Source organism: Callithrix jacchus, chromosome 2, assembly GCF_049354715.1.
Source record: "Callithrix jacchus isolate 240 chromosome 2, calJac240_pri, whole genome shotgun sequence".
NCBI lineage: Eukaryota > Metazoa > Chordata > Mammalia > Primates > Cebidae > Callithrix > Callithrix jacchus.
In genome coordinates, this window is record NC_133503.1 from 105486470 (window position 1) to 105498880 (window position 12411).

Consider the following 12411-nt stretch of genomic DNA (forward strand, 5'->3'; position numbering starts at 1 on the left):
TCAGCAATGAATGGATCATCTAGGAAATCATTTTCTTTTATAAACCTGTGAAACAAATGCATTTATTTTAACAAGGGATAATTTTTAGTTGATTTAATTTTGTAAAGTCCAGAGATAACTATGTACTGATTTAAATTGAAATTAATTGCCTAGAGGCCAATGTTCCTCTACTGAAACAAACTCAGGGATAACAAATGATTAATAAGCAAGATAAATAATTGATGCATTTACTTAAACGTTTATTAAGCACCTACCAAGTACAGATTACTAAGTTAAAATTGTTTTAGAACCCATTTCCTGTTAAATATTTTTTATCCTCTGCCTTCAAGAGTTATAGTCTCATAAATAAGCATATTTTCAAATTTTAACATCACTATAGTTTATGATATAAGATAGATAATATTACCAAGTGCAAAGAAAATACATATTTAATACAGAAGTGTTTTTTACATGCAGTTTTGGTGAAAAAGTAATCATGAGAAACTTGGCAAAATTAAAATAAATTTTGTATTTTATTATAGAGGCAAAAAGTCAAAAAATTAAATATACAATTTATATTAATTTACATTGTTACATTAATTACAATTTATTTTTATAAAATGGATACAGCTAAAAATTAGTCCCAAGTTTTATTTGAAAAAAAATTGTATTAGAATAATTTATAATATTTTTGGCAAGGACAGTACATCCTACTACAAAATAACTAAAATAGGAATTTACTATTAAAATGCAATACAGGTTACCATGTAACTATTTATATAGACTGGTTTTGCAGCAGCAGATGGGGATTTTATAAAGAATGAATGTCCAGTTATCTCTGATTCAAGGAATTATCAAAACTTTACATCTTAAAACAAATCACCTCCAAAATGTTTTATTTGTAAAAAAAAAAAAAAAGTTCTAAACAACCTTCAATCATCTCATTTTTCTCAATACTGATAAATTTTTATGATTCTGCAAATTTGAGTGACTCTTAATGAATACATTTGGGATATTCAGTGTCTTTCAGTTCAAACTTGCCTGGTTCCTGTTTTTTCCCTGGGCTAGATTTGCATCAATAGCTCAAGGGATTGTTTATTACAAACTTATATTTTTTGGAAAAAACACATATCCTATAATTTTTCTTTAAAAATGAAAATATCTACAAAAAACCCAGCTTTTCCTTTATTAAAATAATAGATTTTCATTGTTGTTGCTCAAAGAAAAGAATTGCCATATAATATTGATGATATTGCAATTTCAGTGGCTTCTCAAATTACTTCCATAAATTTCAATCTAAATAGAAGTATCAGGCCAAGGAATTCTCAAAATCAATTATGCCATAAGAAGTACCCTTGAAATCTGAATATAAAGAGGGCACATTTTCTAAAAGAGAAATATTGGTTGAGAAAGGTAAAGTTGAAAGGAAAAAGTATAAGAACATAGATTTCGCCTGTCTCGGAAATACATGCTAGCTTGAGTAGTCTCAAGAAGAGACAATAATGAGGTGAAAAGAAAGCTACTACAGTCAGCAAAATTAATACAGCTTGGAAATTAAAGGTAACATAGCTGAAAATTTCAAACTTAGCATTTTCCCAATACTGAATCTTAGTAGTAAGAATTATAAATATATGCCATGGATGTTAAGTGCTTTTAAAAGTCACAGTTTATTCAAAGTCTTCCAAGGTTAGGCAGAAATTTTTTATTATCAGTGAAAAGATTCCTGTAATAGATGCCAGTGGCTTAAATCTAACCAAGATGAAAGAGAAGAATTAAACTGCCATAGAGAAATCAGGATTTTAAGGGAAACACAGAAAATTTAGCTGATCCTCCCAGGTCAGTGGCTTTATTTAGGCCCCTACATAAAAAGTCTGGCTTCTCTAACCAGTTTTTTAAAATAACTATCAGACTCTCCTCTTGAGTGTTTTCTGTGACTATTATTTTCTTTCTTTCACTCTAGTTTATCTTGCACACGATCTCTGAATTAATATCCCTTAGATCCTTTCATTCTATTAGTGTTAAAAAAAATCTAAGACATCTCCCAGTTGTCTTTCTAAGCAGATTTAAATTTTATTCTTTCTTTTCAGTTTTTTTTTGATCCTCTGCATTATTTTTATCTTCCACTTAGACAAGGGTATTTTCCACTATTCCCAAGTATGAACGTTTCTCTAGAGTTGGTATCGTCATTCTGTGTACCATGTACTTGCCTACAGTACCATTTTTCAATTTGCTTTCTTACTGAAACCCATCTTCTCTCCTTTATAAGCTGAAATTTTTCCCATCTATTCTTTCAGCTTCAACTTAAATTATATTTATGGACACTTTTCTTGTTTACTTTTTACAGTAATTTGCAGATATATTATTTGCTCTGAGAAATTTATAATGTAGGTGTTTATTGTCTTGTTTTTCACTAACTTATAAGCATTGGGTCTTAAAACATATATAAGGCAGTAAGCTACTGAATGACATCAACTACATCTTACGTTGTTACACTGTAGGACTCACTGTACAGTGAGTACAGAGATGTAGGTATTTTCCCTCATTTAATAAAAGTGGAATTCAAGGAGTATTCTTAAAATACATGTTGTACAATGAAGAATAACAAAAACAAGGGAAGGAATTGAGAATAAAGGCAATGTAGTAGTTTTCTAGGTGGCTTAAAAACAATAGAAATTTATTGACCAATGATCTGTTTGACTAAAACACCAGGTAACTATTTCCCCTGCCAACATTATTACTTCATTTCCCACAATACAGATAATTTATGTTTGTGTTTTCCCATATATTTTCTGAACTTTCCTTGCCCTAATCCATGTGAAGATCAGACGCATGGGGGTGACTGGTTGGTAGTAAGAGGGAAGACAGCCAATGAATTGTTTTTCCTAAGCTTCTGAGCTAATTGAATTTAGTTCAGATATATTTTTATTTTTTCCTGACTTCCATTTTCCATCAATATCTTAGCTGTCAGTTATATATCTTTTTCATTAAATGTTATACATCTTTTTCCCCTCCAGCTTCTTTTAATATCATCACTTGGTCTTTGATTTTCAGCAATTTAATTATAATACACATAGGTATGTTTTTCTTTGTATTTTTCCTACTTGAATTCACTGGCAGTATCTTTTCACTGTCACAGGAAGTCATTTGCCATTATTTTTTCCAGTTTTTTTTTCTATTCTAACTCTCTGCATTCTCCTCTAGAACTACCCCCACATTTTCTTAAACTATATTCTCTATATTCTGCATACCTCTTATGTTTTCTGTGTTTTATATGTCTACTCTCTTTCTGGGTTTCTGTTTGTGTATTTTTCTAATACCGTATTTCTGAGTTCAATATATGTTCTAGGCAATGTTTAGTCTGTTATTTGTCACATTCCTGATACCCACTTAACCTTTCTCTTATAAAACATATACACATTCTATTAATATTTTCTATCTATTTAATCCCCATTGTTTTCCCTTTTCTCTTTTTTCTATCATGTATAAATATCCATGTTTTGAAGTCCTTATAGTGCAGCTACAATAATTATATCATCTCTGAACCTGCTCTGTTTATAGACTACTGCATCTCTTTCTTACACAAAAGTCACTCCTGATTAGTCATATTGTAAGGTGGGGGTGGGAAGGGGTGTCCCGAAGATGCTCCTAGTTCCCGATCTGAGGTTCTCGTCCTCTCTTACCCTGAAGAATGGGGAAATGGGCCCTGGAGGTGTGGTGAGTTTGCTCTTCAAGTAAATATCGTGGACCCAATGAGTTTTGCTGAGAAGCGATTTATTAGGCAGCAAGAGAGAGAAAGAGAGAGAGATGGCTCCCACACTGCTGTGGAGAGAATCCAGAGAAGGAATCCGTATAGGGAGGGAGCAGCGATATTTTAACCCTTGAGTCATTTCCCTCCCCATTCATGTTATCGTCCAATGAGAGGAGTTCTTTCAAACTTTATGATACATTGTAGAGACACTGGATTATGTAGCCTTCTACACCTCCTACGTGTATTTGCAGGACATGGATCTTTTTTTTTTTTTTTTTTTTTTTTTTTTTCCTTAAGACGGAGTTTCGCTCTTGCTACCCAGGCTGGAGTGCAATGGCGAGATCTCGGCTCACGGCAACCTCCGCCTCCTGGTTCAGGCAATTCTCCTGCCTCAGCCTCCTGAGTAGCTGGGACTACAGGCGTGCACCACCATGCCCAGCTAATTTTTGTATTTTTATTTGATACGGGGTTTCACCATGTTGACCAGGATGGTCTCGATCTGTTGACCTCGTGATCCACCCTCCTCGGCCTCCCAAAGTATTGGGATTATAGGCGTGAGCCACCGTGCCCAGCACCATAATGATTTTCTCTTTGACTACTGAAACCCAAGTGAGCATGGCAGTAATAAATACAATTTCATTTTTTTCTAGCCAGTGATTGTATTAGTTCATTTTCACACTACTGATAAAGACATACTCAAGTTGGGGGGAAAACGAGGTTTAATTGGACTTACCATTCCACATTGGAGCATCATGGTGGGAAGTGAAATGCCCTTCTTACATGGCAGTGGCAAGAGAAAAACAGGAAGAAGCTAAAGCAAAAACCCATGATAAACCTATCAGATCTCGTGAGACTTATTAACTATCATGAAATAGCATGGGAAAGATCAGTCCCCATGATTCAATTACCACCACTGGGTCCCTCCGACAACATGTGGGAATTCTGGGAGATAGAATTCAAGTTGAGATTTGGGTGGGGATGCAGCCAAACCATAACATTCTGCCCCTGTCCTCTCCAAATCTCATGTTCTTTTATTTCAAAAGCAATCATGCTTTTCCAATAGTCCACTGAAGTCTTAACTCATTTCAGCATTAACCCAAAAGTCTCCATTCCAAAGTTTCATCTTACACAAGGCATGTTCCTTCTTCCTATCAGCTTCTAAAATCAAAAGCAAGCAAATTACTTCCTAGATACAATGGGAGTACTGGTAATGGGGTAAATGCAGCCATTTTAAATGGGAGAAATTGGCCAAAACAAAGGGGTTATAGGGCCCATTTAAGTCCAAAATCCAGCAGGCTGGTCAAATTTTAAAGCTCCAAATGATCTTTGACTCCATGTCTCACATCCAGGTCACACGGATGCAAGACGTGTGTTCCCATAGTCTTGGGCAGCTCCACCCCCTGTGGCTTTGCAGGGTACAGCTTCCCTCCTAGCTGCTTTCATGGGCTGGTGATGAGTATCTGCAGCTTTTCTAGGTGCACAGTACAAGCCCTAGCGGAGGTTCTATATGAAGACCCAACCCTTGTATCAAAGTTTTGCCTGAGCATCCAGGTGTTTACATAAATCTTTGGAAATCTAGGTAGATGCTCCCAAACTTCAATTCTTGACTTCCGTGCACTTGCAAGGTCAACACCAGATGGAAGCTGCCAAGGTTTGGGGTTTCCACCCTCTGAAACCACAGCCTGAGCTGTATGTTGGCCCCTTTCAGCCATGGCTGGAGCAACTGGGACACAGAGCAGAAAATCCCTAGGCTGCAGATAGCATGGTGACCCTGGGCTCAGCCCATGAAACCACTTTTTCCTCCTGAGTCTTTGGGCCTGTGATGGGAGTGGCTGCCATGACAGTCTCTGATAGGGCCTAGAGACATTTTCCCCATGATCTTGGGGATTAGCATCAGGATCGTTGTTACTTATGCAAACTTCTGCAGCCAACTTCAATTGTTCCCCAGAAAATGTGTTTCTTTTCTTTCTCAGAGGCTGCAAATTTTCCAAACTTTTATGCTCTGCTTCCCTTACAAAACAGAATGCTTTTAACAGAACCCAAGTCACCTCCTGATTGTTTTGCTGCTTAAATTTCTCCTGACAGATTCCCTAAATTACCTCTCTCAAGTTCAAAATTTCACAAATCTCTAGGGCAGGGGCAAAATGTTTCCAGTTTCTTTGTTAAAATGTAACAAAATTCACCTTTATTCAATTTCTTAAAAAGTTTCTCATCTCTATATGAGACCACTTCCACCTGGATCTTATTGTTCATATTGCTGTGAGCATTCTGGGCAAAGCTATTCAAAACAGCTCTAGGAAGTTCCAAACTTTCCCACGTTTTCCAGCCTCTTTCAGTTCTAAAGTCACTTCTACATTTCATGTATCTTTTCAGCAACACCCCACTCCAGGTACCAATTAACTGTTAGTCCATTTTCACACTTCTGATAAAGACATACATGAGACTGGGAAGAAAAAGTGGCTCAATTGGACTTACAGTTTCACATGGCTGGGGAGGCCCCAGAATCACAGCAGGTAGCAAAATGCAATTCTTATACGGTGGTGGCAAGAAAAAATGAGGAAGAAGCAAAAGTGAAAACCCCTGATAAATCCATCAGTTCTTATGAGACTTATTAACTATTATGAGCAAAATAAACTATTTCCAAACAGCAAAGACATACCGAAATAACATGAACTTCCCACTTAACACTTTGTGGTGGGAAGACTGTAGCTTAATATTTCAAAATAAACAATGAAATTAATTTATTAAAAAAAGAATAAATGAGAACTAGAAAAAGTTTTTTTAAATAATGTCAATAAAGGAACTTAAAAATAAATCTCTCAGAGTTCAGGAATGATTTAGATATAAATTTCAAAAGTGAAGACAAAACTAAGTAGATGATGAAAATAAATACATATTCTAAATAATATGGTAAAAGAAATAGGCAGTAGAAAATAGAAAAATTGAAGTTAAAATTAAGCAAATGAAGAAAGATAAAATGAGGGAGAAATTGAAAGAAAAAAGTGAGGGAAAGTAGTTCTAATACACATATTAAAAGACAAAATGAAAACAAAAGCAGGAACAAAGAATAAATATTTTTAAAAACTTGATTAAAATTTTCTTAAATAAAACAAGAATTATGTCTCCCTGTTGAAAAGGAATATGTCTCTGAAAAACTTTTCCCAGGCATCCAGAAACAACACATATTATGGTAAAATGATTTGACTTAAGTTTCAAATACTTTCACTAGTGAATTACTTTAAAGAACTTTAAAGATAATCCTAGTACAACTTCAGCAATGTTAAAGCATAAATAAAGGAAACAAAACTTTGAAAATTCTTGTAATGAGGTGAATATAATATTGATTATAAAATCTGATATAAATTATACAATATAATATTGATTATAAAATCTGATATAAATTCTACAAGGGACTATAAAACAATTTTTTATGTGAATATCAATAAAAAAGTTCAATTTGTAAATGTAATATAGTTGCAATATAAACACCATTTTTTTATCTAGAAAAGTCGTTTATTACAGGGTTCATGGGGATGGACAAACAAGCAAGAATACAGTGACCATAACAATTCTGAAAAGGGTATGCTAGCCATGTCCACTTGGAAATGTATTATGTAGCTTCTATAGTTAAGACAGTAAGACATTACACCATGAATGAATCAGAATAGCATATCTGGAAATAGACACATTTGCAAATATAAATTTAGTGTATCATAAAGGTTGCATCAGAAATCAGTGAATAAAAAATGTACTTTATAATAAGTGCTATTGGGATAATGGTATAATTATATGAAAACACAAAATTATCTTCTTGCTGTATATAAAAATATTAGAAGAAAACATGTACGGATTCATCTGTAAATCTAAAAGTAGGTAAAATAGACTTACAATGTAGAAGCAATAAAAGTTAATTTTACTATGTAATTTGTCAAAAATACCTATGACAAATAAATACTATGATCAACAATAACAAAAGACAATATATTGAAACATAGTAAAACATATTTGCGAGAAAAATGTTTAAAGTCTATCAGGAATCATTAAATAGGATTTTATGAAGCAGTAATTTTGTAATATAGACAATTCAGACACATCCTTAAAAAAAAAGAAATGTAAGGTGTTGCTTTAGCAGCAAATACACAACAATTGGAATGATACGGAGATTAGCATGATGCCTGACCAAGGAGGACATGCAAATTCATGAAATGTTTTATATTTTTCTGTACACTTAAAAATGGTTAAAATGGGAAGTTTAATATTGTGAATATTTTATATAATTAAATACATTAAAACATGGAAAATTTTAAAAATAATATGGGAAGTAAAAAAAGAATCGGACAAGGACATCTTCAAATGTTTTTAGTAATGGTAATTTCAGTAATACTAAAGATATTGGTTTCATTATAAGTTTATATTGGTGCTAAAAAAGTAAAATGACTAACTGACTCTATCATTCACAGTAATAACACTGAGAATAAAAACCAGACATGATCTCCTGTTGATGTGATACAATTGAAAGCTTACAACTCCTCCTATGAAGGTTTCTTACTAAAAAGCAGGACATAAATTATTAGATCAACCCTCTACTTTTTCACAGGAAATATAGTTGTCTGCAGACCATTTGGATGACACAAAAGGTCACAAAATACAGTAGCAAAATCAATAAGCAAAATCTTGAAAATGCAAAATTATATACAGTTAATACCCTGGGTTTCTTTATTGAATAATTTGTAATAAAATAAAAGTATACCAATTTAATGCAATGTGTATACTCTCTTTACCGATTAAAACAAACTGACTCTGACTGAAAAATCCTATGAGATATTGGAAGAAATGTGAATACTGTGTTTTTCATAACATTAAAAAATCATAGATAGCTACTTTAGGAATCATAAAAATATTGGAATAACTATTTTTAAAGTTTCTTACAGATACATACTGAAGGATCTATAAATGCAATAATGTTATCTACATTGGCCTGAAAATATATCTAGGGTGGGGTATGAGATGAAGAGTAGATATAGACTTAGAGCAAAATATATTTACTGTGTTGAAACTGAATATTGGATTCATAAAGATTCATTGTGTTATTTTTTTCTGTGTTCTTATAAAAATTTTTTAACAATAATTTCAAAGACCAAATCGTATCCAACAAGAGAAAAGGTTTGTCCAAGTTATTTACAAGGGTGTGAATGAGAAAGAATCATGATAAAGAACTTAAGCTTATGCATGCTTCATTTATCTTCTTTCACAGACCTTTTGGTTTACATTGTTTCAACCCACTGTCAAATGCACCCTGGCTTTCCTATTTTCAAATGAATATATAGAAATTTGTCAACCAAAAATTTTTGTCAAATTCTTTTGTGATGAAATACATATAGTTTGCCTTTTTTTTCCCTTGGGTAATAAACAGATCTTAAGAATTAGACATAAAATACTAGCTATTTGTCCTAAGTGCATTTGCTGTATATTCTCTACCTGGGAGAAATGTGACCTCATTTCACGTTCCACATAATGCAACAGTACCCTTGTGATTACTGCATCAGGTCAGATGGGAGAAAAACAAATGGCTCTGCACTTTTAACCACCGGCTTAGCTGTGAACCAGTTGCCAGGGATTCTAAAGGGAAAGAAAAGAAAATGTTAATTGATTAACCACAGTGGACAACAAATTGAAAATATTAAGCAATATCCTACATTTTTATTCTTGATCCAGAGGTAACAGCCTCCTGAAAATATTTATCTTTTAAACTCTACTAAGCTGTAGTAAACATCCAAATGTTTTTATTCATTTTACGTGTGTGGCCCAGTTTATTGGAGGAAAGTCGACCTATTACCAAAATCAAGGTCTAGAATACACCCATCACCTCAAAAATCCCCTATGCCCCTTGCAGTCAATCCCTGATCCAACCTCTGCAGCTTGGTGCACCCAGTAATCTGCCAGGAAGCAAATTATAGTTCTGCTTTTTCTAGAATGTATATAGGTTTCATACAAAACCCCAGCTCATGTAGTCTTTAGTGACTAGCTTTTTTTACATAGCTTCTGACAATGTAATACTGGGAAACTTTGCAGTATAATTCAAGAGGAACTCTTTGATATTATGGGGACAGAACCGAAAAGTAGGGCAGGAGACCTGAATTCTATCTCTGCAACCCGCGTCTGTATGAACATATATTTCTTAACTGTCCTGCTTTGTCAACAGTAATATGAGAATTGTATGATTCTGCTCTCCTTAAGGGTGCTGCGTGGGCCTGATTTGACATGTACACAAAGTGTTTTCTATGGTGCACATATTACATGGATGAATTCTGGAAAGATGATCAGAGATAAGAGAAATAACAATTTTTAAAGATGCTATTAATCTAAATAAAACATATGATTTTAAAATTCTACTTCTTTAACTGTGGAGGTGGTAATAAGAAGAAGGGAGGTTATAAATGGACTGTAGAAAGTTAAATAAAATAGGAAAAATGTAATTAGAATTATAAGAAGAAAGAACAGCATTAAGCCTATTTCAATTAGAAACAAGCAACCAGCTTAAGAAGTAAACTACATTACTTTAATTTTAGAAGTAAACTATATTAATTTTTATCATCATCAAAACATATCAATAATTGATCTTACACAGAATATATTATTCAACAAAGTTACAAATATAAGATACATAAAGCATATAATCTATGCAACCATAAGAAAGAATGAGATAATGTCCTTTGCAAGAACATATATGGATCTGGAGACCATTATCTGTACCAAACTAATGCAGTAACAGAAATCCAAATACTCTGCATGTTCTTACTGATAAGTAGGAGCTAAATGATGAGGAGAACAACAGACACTGAGGCCTACTTTAGGGTAAAGAGTGGGAAAAGGGAGAGGATCAGAAAAATTAACTATTGAATACTAGGTTTAGTACCTGGGTGACCAAATAATCTGTATCACAAACACTCGTGACACAAGTTTACCTATATAACAAAACAGTACAGGTACCCCTGAATCTAATATAAAAGTTTTTTAAAAAGCAGAGTATGTGAATATTAACATTTCTAATATCAGGGTAAAAACATATGTTTTTTGTTTATTCGGTTTTTTTTGCTATTAGTTTTACCTGATGTCAAACAGGAGACAATATAAGTTATCTCTCTGTGTCTATATCCTTATGACCATGATGGATGTCCTTTCCTGGCCTGTTTTTTTCAGTGTAAAGTTCTCCTCTTCCTCTCTGTAACCTGAAGAAATGGAAGGAATTGTAGAGTCAGGGGCTTAAAGATTTCTGAGACAAAAGAGGAACGTTAGAGGGAAGGGCTCCAGTTTGGGATAAAAGAAAGCTTATGATTCTTGAGCAGGCTTAAAGAATGATGACATGTGGAAAGGGGCAATATAGTTTATATGAGAAGAGAGCTCATCTGGGTGGTCAAATTTTTACAGTTGAAAAAAAATACATACACCAAGTGGAATGTCTGGACAATCTTGTCAATGTGAAAACTGTAGGTGGATTATAGACAGAAGAACATTTGACTTTTTTTCTCACATTTTTGCCTTTGAATATTAAATAAATTATATAGAGCTGAACTGAAGAGCTGATTCTTCAACTTTCTATGGCTTTTATCCCATAAAGAAAAGAGAGAACCTCAATCCGTGACTGTGAAGTGTCAGATCCCTGTCAAATGTCTGAGATCTCTTAGTTAATGATGATATGAAGAGAAAGAATTTGATGTTCATTGATAGTGGAACATTTGAATATATGAGGCAGAAGTGAATTTATACAAAATTTTAAAATTTAGATTTTAGAATTAAAAAATAAAATATCAGAAAAATAATGTAGGGCCGGGCGCGGTGGCTCAAACCTGTAATCCCAGCACTTTGGGAGGCCGAGGCGGGTGTATCACGAGGTCAAGAGATAGAGACCATCCTGGTCAACATGGTGAAACCCCGTCTCTACTAAAAATACAAAAAATTAGCTGGGCATGGTGGCGCATGCCTGTAATCCCAGCTACTCGGGAGGCTGAGGCAGAAGAATTGCCTGAACCCGGGATGCAGAGGTTGTGGTGAGCCGAGATCGCCCCATTGCACTCCAGACTGGGTAACAAGAGCGAAACTCTGTCTCAAAAAAAAGAAAAAGAATGTAATGTAATCAAATATAGTAGTAAGAGGATCAAAGCCAGATTTCAGAATTCTAAATAAGAAAACAATTTACAGCCCCTAAGAATATTGCTATACCTTTACTTATTTGCTCAGTAATATGTATTGAATGCTTGTAATGTATCAAGTTCTGTTCTAGCTGCTAGAGATAAAGCAGAAAGCAAAACAAAACAGTGAGAAAAACAAAGTTCCTCCCTTTGTGGAGTATCTATACTAAAAGGAAGGTTGTAAGATAGTATATAAATGATAGTAGCAGGAAGCAGACAAATTCCTAGGCAGACACAGGCGGGTCTCCAGTGAAACCCAACCTTCAAACTAAAGACAATTTAAAGCCTGAAAACTGAGCTGCCAGTTTTGGATATAGTCCACTGTTAGACGGAGAACTTCTGTTCCTGTTTACCCACTCTTTCCCAGTTGGTTCTTTCTGAATAGTGCTTTTAAACCAATTGAATGTTGCCTTTTCCAAAGCTATCCACAGTCCATGACTCTTCATGCCAAACCTATAAAAAACTGTGGATTCAGCCACATAGATGCCAAGCCAA

General features: G+C 34.1%; 1 pseudogene; it reads left to right on the forward strand.

The window, feature by feature from the left end:
• The first annotated feature begins 7847 nt into the window (after window positions 1-7847).
• Window positions 7848-7947, forward strand: LOC118151870 (U6 spliceosomal RNA; annotated as a pseudogene).
• Window positions 7948-12411: the final 4464 nt, after the last annotated feature.